Raw genomic sequence first — 12,450 nt, 5'->3', positions numbered from 1 at the left:
AAATTTTCTAACATTTATCGATTTTTGTGTGCGAAAAAAAAATTAAACATGTATGATAAATAAAATTATAAATATTTGTAAATGGAAAAAAAATGACACATGGCATAAAGTAGATAAATTATTATTTTAGTGTTAAATATATTTTCAAATTCTATATCTTACCTAACTGATTGGAGAAAGAAGACTTGATTGATATGAAAATAATGACTTCAACCTACTTTAGGCTAGGATAATTTGATTCTCATTGTTTGACCAAATTGAATGAACTAATCTAAGTATGGCTCTTCCTAAGCCTATAAGGAAGCTTATAAAAAAAACCCCTTAAAGGTTAGGGTTTTAATCTTAATGTTCATTTTTCTGAAATTCTAAAGAGATGAACCCTAGCTACCCATTAGAGAAAAAGAGAGAAGTCCACCATTCTCTCCTACCAAGATTTATGGAGGAAAATATTGTGTAGAAGATAGTTAGGTAGATGTGTTCTACAATAACCACTACCATTTCAAAGTCTTCATTGGATGGAAATCAATTTGAGAACACCCAGATCGCAAGTATGAAACTTTAATCTTTATATTTAATATGGTTTATGGTTTTTAAAACCATTATTTTTCGTTGCATTAGATTTAGAGGAGCCTAGGATAGTTTGCATGCACCCTACATGATCCAGGGCAAAGAATGGAGCAATCTAAATTTCCCAACATCTAATACCGATCATTCCTGACCATTCTAGTACACTAATGTCTCATCATAGCGCAAAAGTTGTTGTACAACCAAACCAATTCATGTATTTAGGAGAGGTTTTTTAGACAATCTTAAAGAAACATGATATCAATCCCACAAATTATGATGAAGTAATTAGAGATGTGGATCTACATCTTTAGCAAGGAGTTATGAAAGCAAAGCAATGTGGATGCGCATCTTTGGCAATGAGTTATAAAGAAAAAGTAAGTATATATATATATTTTAACAAAGTTTGGGAGCTTATAGAATCGCCTAAAAAGATAAAACCCATAAGGTGCAAGTGCGTTTAAAAGAGGAAAAAAGAAGTAGATGAAAAGGTTGAGACATATACGGTTATGCTTATAGCAAAGTGTTATTCAAAAACCTGGTTTTGACTATAAGGATGCCTTCTTGCCAGTATCCATGCTCAAGTCCATCAAAATACTCCTATGTATTACGACACATCTCAATTATGAGATATGACAAATGGATGTCAAGACAACATTTTTGAATGGTTATCTTGACAAAAGCATTTACATGATGTAATCAAACAATTTCATAGCAAAGGATTAAGAACATTTGGTATGCAAGTTACATAAATATATTTATGGATTAAAGCAAACATCGCTTATGGAACAAACGTTTCAATCAAGTAGTCAAGACCTTTGACTTTGATTAAAATAAGGATGAGTCTTGTGTATACAAGAAGGCATAAGATGTTAGGATAGAGTCCTTAAAAGTGAGACATGATGTAACAAACTCAAACTTGAGTTTCCACTTCTCTATCCATTGAATGCATTGATAATAATTTGAGGATTTAGTGTTATGATAGAACCCTTAAAAGCATGACATGATAAACTTTGGAGTTTATTATTTATTAATAATGTATTATTTCACTTTTTATCTATCCTTATTCCATATATTATATTTTGTAAGCATTCTAGCCTACACCTCTTGCATTGTACATAGCTTGGATGCGTTAGAAGTTGTATAGAAGATCTAAGTTATGGGTTCCTTGGAAGTGGATGACTTATTCACAGTCAGTTCATGGGCTTGGGCAACCTATTAGAGTCTATAGTGCACTACCTTCTAATTGGAGGAATAGTTGGTCTTGGCTTTCGAGATGGGTTTCCATGGTGAGTGCACTAGTGTGTATGGTTACACATTAGACATGACCTACAATGAGTTGTGACATAAGACTATAAAGTTGTCATTTGTTTCATTGTGTTTTCTCTTAACCTTGAGATAATATTGAGTTTATGCTAAAGTTAGCAATGGTTTTAATCTACGGGTGAGATCCTAAAGTGATCATATATTCCCTATGGATTGGGTCACTATTGATAAAAGTATATAGTAATAGGTATTCTTAATAGAGTCATCATATATCTCATGAGATTGAGACAAATTGTCTTTTTGGGTGATCCTAAGGAGGTATGTTCATGTAAGATATGGTCATAGTAATTCCTTAAGTGGAACTTGACATAAGTTCTTGGAGAGCTAAGATATCTCAATTGATTACATAATAAGAGGATCCATAACTCAAGTATAATAGACGTAGTCTTAAGAGGCTTATAACTTTCACTTTGTTAAACTACATATACCAATTTGTAGGGAGATTGTACGCAATGGATAGCAAGTCACAAACTCAAGCACTCAGTGTCTCGTTATCATTTACATAAGGAATTGGAGTGTAGTTGATTCTCTGTAATGAAATATTGAATCAATTGTAGAATTGGACTCTAAATGAGCCAATACTGCCCTATGAGTCCTAATGATCCATACTCGAATTCATATACCTTGATGGCATAGTTTATGAGGATTGGATTAGATCTTGGTTCACTTATGTGCATAAGAGTGTTTTGGTAATATCACAAGATTATACAAAGGTTAGTGAACGGTATATTTGGATTGGGTTAATTGATTAATTGGACAACAATATTGGGTAAATTAATCAATTGGAACCCTTTTTAGACTAGATTTAATGAATGAAGTCCTTCATGGGCTCAAGTCATTTAAGCTTAGTATGAAAACCTATAAATACCCCTATAAGGGTTAAGGTTTCTAGTTAGTCATTTTCTAGAACCTAGAGAAAAAAGAAAGCCCCAACCTTCTCCCTCTCAAACAACCCTACCATTTGTGTGTCAATGATCAAAGTAAAGCCATTAGGAAGAAGATCATGGGTCTATGGGACTTCTTAAGACCGTAAATCTTGTTTTCTCCAAACAAAATTGATTTAGGAACATCCCAATCAAAGGTAAGCACACTAAAATTGATATCTAAATCTTATAATCATTTTTAAATGCATGTTTCCATTGTATAGGATTTAGAAAAGCCTAAGGAGTTTTTCAACCCTCCAACTTGGTCTTGGGATAGGGAACAGAGATATTTGTGTTTCTCTACAACTGGTATCTAAGTCATAGGTTACCAAAAGCATGATACAACATTTCTAGGATGTGTTAATCTTGGTTTTACAAGATATTATTATACATCAATGACCCAAGGGATAAATGTTTGTGCATAATACATTGTTATCTTTCATATGATGATTATATATTGTGATTGTTGTTAGGATTGCTTTTTTTTTTTTCCTAGATAAGTTGTAAGCCCCATAAAAGGCATAGGATTTTTGTTGTTGTTCTTTTATAATAGATTGATTTGTAAACTCTAAATAACCAATATAGGAATTTTTATGTAAAGATCTAGTTTTTATCTTTTTATGAAACCCACAAAAAGTATGGAAACAATTCGAACTATCACAAGGAGTTCATGCACATTACCCCACCGGAAAATGAAGATTTTTTTAAAGAAAACAATCGTTAGAGATTAAGAAAATAGCTCTTTGAACCTATAGATTTGCATCAGCCCTTGAGTGGTTGGATTAACACTCGAAACACTCAAGTGTTGCATCTAACGCTCAAAACTGCATCCAACACTCAAAGCTGCATCCAATGCTCAAAGCTTTTTAATCATAGCAAAAGTTATCAAGCATTACTAGCAGCTCCTTTGGCCATTTTAGGGTTTTTAAGGTATTTTGGTCCTTTAAAAAATTCATCACCCCTAATTTTGTTGTAGGTACATTTGGTATGTTTGAATTTATGGAAATCTAAATATTTAGGTTATCAAATAAGCAATAGAATCCCTAAGGATATGGGATTATCTTTTATTTATTTCCTTATTATGCTTTATTTATATCACATATGTGATAGGAAATAACCTTTGAAATTTTTTCTAATTTAGTAATTTTGGATTTTCTTAAAAGAATAAATTTTCTTCAAGATTGCTTCTTTTATTTATTTATTTAAAGAATTGGTTGTTACTATTTAAATTGCAATTCCTTTTGAAATTTCCTAATTACAAATTAGGTGGTTCTCTAGGCTTTCCTACCATGAAATAAAGAGAACAATACCTAAGGTGGTCCTTTAGACTCACCCACCTAGAGAGAAAAAAAACTACGTTTAGGAAAAGAAAGTTCAAGCATAAGGAATATAAATGCAATTTCGTTTTTAGCATAGGAGTCCTAATTCAAGAAATAAATAAGTGTTAGCCCAAGGGTTCTCCTAATCAGGTTTTAATGATAACAAATCATGGTTAAGTGACTAATCGGTTTGAATGATAAAGAATCTCAGGTATAAATTTGGAAATTCATCAAAGGGCCAAATGGATACAAGATCGAGACTTTTGGAAAACTTTTGATCATAGGAAACCAATGTAAGATGAATGCATGGGTGCACTTAGGTTTTTCATATCTTTTCATGCATCTTTGAAAACTCGGTTTATTCTTTCAAATTACAATTTCATTAAAACCCGAGTTTTATCAAATGTACCTTAGGCAAAAGGTTTCAAAATTAGCATATTAATTTACCTAAAGACCTTGCCTAAGTGTTAGAAAGGAAAAGAATTGAAAATGATAGGTTTTCGGGGCCAAAAGGTTGAATCGATCGAGGGATAGGCCAACCGGCCAAGGAACCGGTCGACCGGTTACTCTTGTCCGGTCGAGGTCTGGTCAAGGAGTGTCAAAAACACTTTCTCTCTTCCAATGACCTTCCCTTCCTGGTTGAGGTTCCCTCCTTCCCAGTCGATCTCCGGTTGAGGCAATGATAACTTGCCAAAGCATTAAATGTTCCAACGACTAGTGAATCGATCGACCCCCAACTCGACCGGTTGAGGTTGTTTTTAGTTGTTCTTGGTTCCTAGGCTTAGAAACCTATAAATAGAGAGCTTCAATTCATTTATGATATAGATAACACTTGCAATCAATTGTCTACCCACTTGTTCTTGCCTTAAAAGCTCTCATTTCTTTCTCAGTGCATTAAATCCTCACTTGCATATCTTTTAGTGCACCCTTATGAGTCATCCTAGCTTTGATTTGTATTTGTTCTATCATTGAGTTAGGTTGAGGAATTTGTTCTTGTAAAAGTTAAGTGTTAAAGCCTTTAAGAGGTTTGAATCTTGAAGAGTTTGTGTAAGAGCCCATTAGAGTTGGAATTCAAGTGTACAGAAGTTTAGAAGCTTGGTTGAAGTTTCAAGTTAGTAGAACCCTTACTCGGTTAGGAACTTGAGGAGAGTGGACATAAGCAAGGAAGTGTTGAACCACTATAAAATCCAAGTTTGAATTCTCTAACTCTATCTCTTTATTTTTTATTATATTGTGCTTGAATTTGTTATATTGAAAAAGTTTTTTGAAAAACCCAATTCACCATCCTCTCGAGTGTTTTTCTCATTTAAGTATAGCCTTATTTTCTCAATTGGTATCAAAGCTAAACATCTTGTTTAAGACCTAATAGTCTAAGAGGAAATGGTTATTCCATCAAGCTCATCTCACAATGAAATTTTTGCAAAACATAAAGCTCCATTTTTTACGGGAACCGACTATCCCTATTAGAAAACTAAAATGACTTGGTATTTACAATCAACCGATTTAGACGTATGGGACGTCATTGAAGATGACCCAATTTTTCCTACAAAACTAGTTGATTGAGTCATGGTTCCAAAACCCAAACAAGAATGGAATGAGCTTGATAGAAGAAATGTTCAATTAAAAGCTAAGGTCATTTTTACTTTGTAATGTGTTGTGGGTAGAAATGAATATAATAGAATATGTCAATGTAAATCGGCTAAAGAAATTTGGAGATTACTTGAAATAACTCATGAAGGAACAAATCAAGTGAAAGAGTCAAAAATAAATTTACTTGTTCATAACTATGAATTGTTTTTTATGAAAGAAAATGAGACTATTGTTGAGATGATCACTAGGTTCACTGACATTGTCAATGGTCTTAAAGCATTGGGAAAGACCTACAAGGAATCCAAAAAGGTGATGAAGATATTGAGGTCACTCCCATCAAAGTGGCATACAAAGGTCACTGCAATTCAAGAAGCAAAAGACTTGACCAAGTTACCTATGGAGGAGCTCATAGGGTCATTAATGACATATCAGATCAATTTGGCAAAGTATCTACAAAATGGTGAAGATAAAAAGAAGAAGAGCATAGCTCTCAAAGTTACAACTAAGGAAGAAAATGTTGAAGAAGAAAAAACAACTGAAGAAGATGATGATTAAGAAGAAAAAACAACTGAAGAAGATGATGATTTAGCCCTCATCACAAGAAAGTTCAAAAAATACATGAGAGATGAAAGGTTTAAAGGAAGAAAATTCACCTCTAGAAGTGACCTTTCTAAAAAGGAATCTTCATCTCATGGTGACAAGGAGAAATGGGAAAAGAAAAGAGATTTGGTGTGTTTCAAATACAAAAAATCGGGACACATTAAATATGATTGTCCTCTCTAAAAAAGTGAAGCCAAGAGAATAATGAAAAAGGCAATGATAGCCACTTGGAGTGAAAGTGAAGAATCCTCCGAAGAAGAAAATGAGAAAAAAATGGCAAGCGTGTGCTTCATGGCAATGGATGAACTTGATGAGGTAAACTCTAACTTTAGTGATAAAGATATGTCTGATGTTTTTGAAGAAATATATAAGGATTTTGAAAAACTTAGTTTGAAAAATAACTCTCTCAAAAAGATAATTCAAGAACTTGAATAAATGAAAGAAAAATTTTCAATTGTTGAAATTTCTAAAACCCATCTTGAAAAAGAAAATGAGATTTTGAAAAAGAAAAATGAATGGTTGACTTCCTCTCTTTCAATTTTTTCTTGTGGAAAAAATTCTTTTGAAATGATTTTAGTTAGCCAAAATTGTGTTTTTGACAAACAATGACTAAGATTCAAATCTTCAAAAAATCAAAAGTATTTTAAAAACTACTTTATAAAAAAATCCTCAAGTGCAAGTCTTTATACCACTTGCAACTTTTGTGGAAGAGGAGGGCACATTAGTAGTACATGTCCCTTAAAAAATTGTTCTCAAAAGAATTCAAATGCAAAAGCTAAAAAGGTTTGGATTGAAAAATCCAAACTCACTAACCCTCAAGGACCCAAAAAGATATGGGTACCTAAATCAACTTGAATTTTATTTTGTAAGGTTCAGAGAAGGATAAGTGGTTCTTGGATAGTGGATACTCAAGACACATGACTAGGAATGAATCCAAGTTTGCTTTCCTTACAAAGAGAAATGGAGGATATGTTACCTTTGGAGACAATGCAAAAGGAAGAATCATTGGTCAATGCAACATTAGTAATGACACATCCTTTATTATTGAAAGTGTTTTATTAGTGGATGGTTTAAAACATAACCTTTTAAGCATTAGTCAACTTTGTGACAAAGGTTTTAAAGTGATTTTTGAAGCATTTCATTGCATCATCATGGATATTCAAAATGATAAAACCATCTTCATGGGCCATAGATGTGATAATGTTTACGCTATAAATATTTCAAAATATGATGGTCATAATATATGTTTTTCAAGCATGCATGATCAAAGTTGGTTGTGGTATAGGAGGTTGGGACATGCTAACATGGACTTCATTTCCCAACTCAACAAAGATGAACTTGTTAGAGGCCTTCCCAAAATAAATTTTCAAAAAGACAGTTTGTGAAGCTTGTTAAATGTGAAAGCAAATAAAAAACTCTTTCAAAAACAAAAATTTCATTTCAAACTCTATGCCTCTTGAGTTGTTGCATATGGATTTATTTGGTCTCTCTAGGACACCAAGTCTTGGAGAAAAATCTTTTGCATATGTTATTGTGGATGATTTCTCTAGATACACATGGGTCTTGTTTTTAAGTCAAAAGAATGAAACATTTTATGAGTTTTCAAAGTTTTGCAAGAAGGTTCAAAATGAAAAAGGTTTTACAATTACTTGTATAAGAAGTGATCATGAGATAGAATTTGAAAATATTGATTTTGAAGAATATTGCAATGAGCATGGTATTAACCACAATTTTTCGACTCCTAGAACTCCTCAACAAAATGGAGTAGTTGAAAGGAAAAATAGAACTCTTCAAGAAATGGATAGAACCATGCTAAATGAAAACAATTTACCAAAATATTTTTGGATTGAAGTGGTTAACACTTTATGTTATATTTTAAATAGAATATTATTGATGCTCATTCTTAAGAAAACTCCCTATGAGCTTTGGAAAAATAAGAAACCCAACATTAGTTATTTCAAAGTTTTTAGGTGCAAATGTTTTATATTAAATACCAAAGACAATTTTGTAAAATTTGATGCAAAATTGGATGTTGGAATTTTCCTTGGTTACTCAACTTCAAGTAAAGCCTTTGAAGTTTTCAACAAAAGAACCATGGTTTTAGAGGGGTCCATCCATGTTATTTTTAATGAATCTAACAATTCTCTTCAAGAAAGAGAGAGTTTTGATGATGATTTAGGCTTGGAGACCGCCATGGGAAAATTGCAAATTGAAGATAGAAGGCAACAAGAAGAAATTAGAGAGGATCCCAAGAAAGAAGAATCACCATTAGCACTACCCCCTCCTCAACAAGTGCAAGGTGAATCAAACCAAGACCTTCCTAAATATTAGAAGTTTGTCATCAACCACCCACAAGATCAAATTATAGGTAATCCATTTAGTGGGGTAAGAACTATATCATCTCTTAGAAATATTTGCAATAATCTTATTTTTATCTCTCAAATTGAACCTAAAAATATAAATGACACTCTAGTTGATGAAAATTGGATGATCGATATGCAAGAAGAGTTAAATCAATTTGAAAGAAGTGAAGTATGGGAATTAGTGTCAAGACCTTCAAATCAAAGTGTTATTGGAACTAGATGGGTCTTTAGAAATAAAATTGATGAAAATGGCATAATTGTTAGAAATAAATCAAGATTGGTAGTCCAAGGTTTTAATCAAGAAGAAGAGATAGATTATGAAGAAACCTTTGCCCCTGTAGCTAAATTGGAAGCCATTAGGATGCTACTTGCATTTGCATGTTTTAAAGACTTTATTTTATGTCAAATGGATGTGAAAAAGTGTTTTCTTAAATGGCTTTATAAATGAAGTATATGTTGAACAACCACCCAGTTTTCAAAGTTTTAACTTTCCTAACCATGTTTTTTGAACTTAAAAAAGCACTTTATGGTTTGAAACAAGCACCAAGAGTATGGTATGAAAGATTGAGTAAATTTCTTTTGGAAAAGGGTTTTAAAATGGGAAAATTTGACACAACTCTTTTCATAAAGACCAAAGAAAAAGACATGCTCTTAATTCAAATATATGTTGATGATATTATTTTTGGAGCTACTAATGTCTCTCTTTGTGAAGAATTTTCTAAGTGCATGCATAGTGAGTTTGAAATGAGCATGATGGGAGAACTCAACTTCTTCCTTGGACTTCAAATCAAGCAACTAAAGGAAGGAATCTTCATCAATCAAGCAAAATATATAAGAGATCTTCTCAAAATGTTCAACATGAAAGAAGCCAAAACAATGAAAACTCCAATGAGCTCATCCATCAAGCTTGATAAGGATGAGAAAGGTAAATCCATTAACTCAACTATGTATAGAGGCATGATAGGTTATTTGCTATATTTGACTGCCGGTAGACCCGACATCATGTATAGTGTATGCTTGTGTGCTAGATTTCAATCTTGTCATAAAGAATCTCACTTAAGTGTCGTAAAACGAATTCTTCGATATTTGAAAGGGACAATGGACATAGGTTATGGTATCCTAAGAGTGATAAATTTGAATTAATTGGATTCTCGAATGTCGATTATGCCGGTTGTAGGGTTGAAAGAAAAAACACTAGTGGTACTTGTCATTTCCTAGGACACTCACTTGTTTCATGGCATAGCTGATAACCCGACTCTTGGTAGCTTGGCATGTAAGGGTATCAACAAAATTTATACCTAAGGTCCTTACACTAAAGTAGCAAAGCTACTATAGCATAGTGGCTCTAGGATCGAACACTGGGAAGGGTTTTTACTTTAACTGGTGAAGTTCGGAGGATGGAGTGAATTTTTCTTAATAAAAATTAGGTTAAGATGAAAACATAAAAAGATGAAGGTGTTGTAAACTAAACTAACATGAAAATAGGTTAAAAGATGTAAAAAGAAGTTTCTCAAAGCTTTGGATAGCCATGCTTAACTCACTGTGTAAAAATGGAGATTTTGGGACTTTTCACCTCGAGTTGGGGAAGCAACTAAGGTGATACTTACTTCCCGAACCGGTATGAGTTTAACGACTGAGTTTTAGTCCTTGAAAACTTACAAAAAGGGTAGTTGAACCTCATAAATTCTCTTTTATTGATATAGGTCATCTCCTCGACTTGCAATACAATGGCTCGTAGGAGATAACTAATGAACGTCAGTGGATCTAACAATAAGAATCCACTGAGACCAAAAGATTATCAAGTATTGGCCATTCAAAGCAAGTCAGAGGGATTAAAAGCTTTACTTTGAATGAAAACATTTATGACGCTCAACTACTTACATATATGGCTTGGAAATCTCCATCCTGACACGGGAGCTTCACATGGCATCCATTACTTCAAGAAACTAAAAGGTTTTAGCCTCTCATCCTTGGGGATTTCATCCCCCAAGGATGTTTGGCTACTAAGAAAATGAGAAAGAAAAGAGAAAAGAAGCGTATGAACAAAAGTGCTCTTATAACTTATAAAGTTACAGGTTACAAGATTCTTGTCTGAGGCTCTTCACCTCTATTTAAAGACAATAACAAGCTAAATTACAAGAGCTATTACAAAAGCAACCTTTTCATTGGTTGATTACAAGGGTAAAATAGGTATTTACAAAGCTAAAAATCAAGCAAAATATCTTGGAGAACCGGCAGTGGAATATCATCAACAGCGTCTCAAAACAGGGGATTTCAAAGGCATTTTCGCAAGGGAAAAGATGAAGGGTCCAAATTTCGCAAGGTGAAAAGCCACCTTGCGAAAATTTGGCATTTCGCAAGGTGCCTAAATCCTCCTTGCGAAATTTCGCAAAGTGGTTTCTTCATGGTGCGAAATGGAAAAATTTCGCACCATGAGGAAAATCCCCTTGCGAAATTTCGCAAGGAGAAATTCACCTTGCGAAATTTTCGCAAGGTTTGATGCAGTTGCCTTCCGAAGGCCATATCTTCCTCATTTCAGCTCCAAATCATACACGGTTTGAAGCGTTGGATTCTTGACTTCCTCAAATTTGAAATGGTATATATCATGTAGAAAATGGACTTCGAGAAGTGCCCCAAAAGTGTGAAAGAAGACTATAGCTGTTGTCCTCTATTCTCCTCTTTGCTTCTCTTTGCTTCTCTTTGCTTCTCTCCTTTGCTTAGCTTGTCTTAATGATCCAAAAAGCTGTCAAAACACTAAAACTAGCCACAAATATGATTAGAAGTCATTGCTAGGTCCTTAACATGCCAATTGGAATAAGAATGGAGAACTACTACACAAAAGTGCTTAAAACATAATGACTTAAAGGTGTAAAATAGCACTTTTTGGGTAGTAATCAATAGCAAGAAGCAAAATTCGGTAGCTTTGTCGATAGCAGAAGCTAAATACATAGCAGTCGGTTTATGTTGTGCACAAATTCTTTGGATTAAACAAACATTTAGTGATTTTAATTTTTATTTTGAGCATGTTCCTATTAAATGTGATATCACTAGTGCCATAAATATTTCAAAAAATCTCGTGCAACACTTTAGGACTAAGCATATAGAGATTAGACATCATTTTCTTAGAGACCATGCACAAAAGGGTGACATTACACTTGAATTTGTAAGCACAAAATATCAACTTGTCAATATATTTACAAAACTTCTAAGTGAAGAACAATTTGTTGATATTAGAAGACAACTAGGGATGATTTCTTCATGATCTAATGATTACTTAGTGAATTCTTGATTTATATATCTTTTGATTGCATGAATTTCATGTCATATGCATCATATATACACATACTTAGATAAATAGTCAAATTTTGACCAAAAATCAAAATTCCCTTGGTATTAGGCATCAAAAATTGGGGATTTCAACAGAAAAATGCAAGAGGGGTCACGAGACGAGAAAATACACAAAAGGTAAAAAGTCAAATACGTTGACCGTTGACCAATGACAAGGCAGTCGACCGGATCAGGACCGGTCAACTAGTTCGTCGAGGCTGTTGTTTTAAATACCCCTCCTGCGCTTCATTTTCTCACCCGTTTCCTCTAGTTTTTCAAGGATTGTGTCGATTCAGCTGCCAAAAAGGGATTTTTGAGGCCTTTGTAGCATATTGAAGGCTTTGGATTGATTTTTGGAGGCTAGGGCTTTGGATTTGGGACAAATTCTCCTCCTTCAGCGCACTTCACAGTTGGTTTCAGCTCTTTTTTCGCGCACCT

The sequence above is a fragment of the Vitis riparia genome, chromosome 19 (genome assembly GCF_004353265.1).
Source record: "Vitis riparia cultivar Riparia Gloire de Montpellier isolate 1030 chromosome 19, EGFV_Vit.rip_1.0, whole genome shotgun sequence".
In the NCBI taxonomy this organism is placed as follows: domain Eukaryota; kingdom Viridiplantae; phylum Streptophyta; class Magnoliopsida; order Vitales; family Vitaceae; genus Vitis; species Vitis riparia.
This window is presented reverse-complemented; position numbering follows the sequence as displayed.